The sequence below is a fragment of the Sinocyclocheilus rhinocerous genome, unplaced genomic scaffold (genome assembly GCF_001515625.1).
Source record: "Sinocyclocheilus rhinocerous isolate Xijiao unplaced genomic scaffold, SAMN03320098_v1.1 scaffold161, whole genome shotgun sequence".
Taxonomy (NCBI): domain Eukaryota; kingdom Metazoa; phylum Chordata; class Actinopteri; order Cypriniformes; family Cyprinidae; genus Sinocyclocheilus; species Sinocyclocheilus rhinocerous.
In genome coordinates this window covers 153,714-155,381 of record NW_015627226.1, presented here as the reverse complement: position 1 = coordinate 155,381, position 1,668 = coordinate 153,714, and positions in this window count along the sequence as shown.

Below are 1,668 nucleotides of genomic sequence, written 5' to 3'. Positions count from 1 at the left end.
TTGCCCAGTGGTCCAAAGTCCTCTTTTCAGATGAGAGCAAGTTTTGTATTTCATTTGGAAACCAAGGTCCTAGAGTCTGGAGGAAGGGTGGAGACAGTAGCGGTTTTTGGCACGGGCGAACCGGGCAGCCGCCCGGGCGGCATTTTTTCATGGATACATGGGGGGCGGCACAGGCAGTCTTACGTTCATCTGAGAAAACAGTGTGCATTATCTCACTAGATTTGTAACGTAAATCATTTATAAAGCGGGGCGCGGCGCGGGGGACAGTTCACCTCTGGGTCTCTCCCAAATGGAACGGGTCTGGGGGGGATCCACTGTATAGAGCAATACTCTAATGGAATTAGTGGGCTAAAGTCAGTCACACCTCGACTTTCTTTCAAATAACGCACATTTCATTCATAATATTATCAATACAGGCATATAGTTCCTGCACATTTTAGTTTTTCTGAATTGTGTGAAATGGCTAATAAAAATAGGTAATACAAAACGATTATGTGGTCACCAAGGTGAATTGGTTTAGTCTTGACTTCTGGTCGTGAGTGACAGTGTTGGGGGAGATGGGAATCTGTTGATTGTCGAGTCGAGTGCCAAATAAACACAGAGATGGACAGGAAAAGGTCAAAGCCATCAGGTGCCCAATTTAGAAAAAAAGAAAAGAAGAAGAGGAGAAACGAGCAAAAGATAAAGGTATGCAACTATGTTCTCTCTGTATGATTATTACGGTATCCATGTCATGAATGAAGGGCTAATGTTAATTGGTGGGTATAACTCTTAAGTTTGTTAGCCTTTTTGCTATGATGCTTGCTATGCTTATACAACAATAATTCGGTTTTAACTCAACAAACACGAGATCTAATTTCACCATAATATTGTGCTTTGCAACAAAACTGTTACAAGTTCAGTTATTATTTATTTCCATCAGTTGGGTTAATGTTAGGCCCTGTAATTAGCCAACGGAATTTTCAAATCTGTGTAATTATTATTTAAATCGGACTACTTTTCAAATTGTATTTCATAAACCAACATCTCACACGTTATGTCAAAACGTTATGGGGTTTCAAATCAAAAAATTACTTTCTGTTACAGAACAGGGCATTGATTTCATACATGTCCACTGTAGAGGACATCAGGACTTAAATCATGTTTATCAGGCATTTTGGGAGACACAACAAGTGAATATGGAAATAAATTATACATCAATATTCCTATGAAATATTAGATATTATTATAACAATTTTGCCAATTATTACTCCAATTATTACACTTCTTTTTTCATTAAATGTTGCTCCAAGAACACATTAATATGTAAATTAGATATAGATACATTGCATTGAATGGGAATATTAATTTATGGCAATTTTACCCACATATTGCATAAAGTAAAATGGTGTATCACTTCATTCCATTATATCTTTCATAACATAGTTGAGAATCATCTTTATACAAATTTTGTTAAAAAAAAAATCCAGAAACCCAAAAAGTTATTGGTGATTGAAAAAAATCCCATTGTAAAATATAATAAAATATAACTGTTTGTGCAGAATTTTGTGGGCGCTCGAAGGGGGTCTCGCCCAGGGTGTAATTAAAAAAAATGAGAAACAAGAGACCAAAAAATGCAGATGAGCTGAAGGCCACTGTCAAAGAAACCTGGGCTTCCATACCACCTCA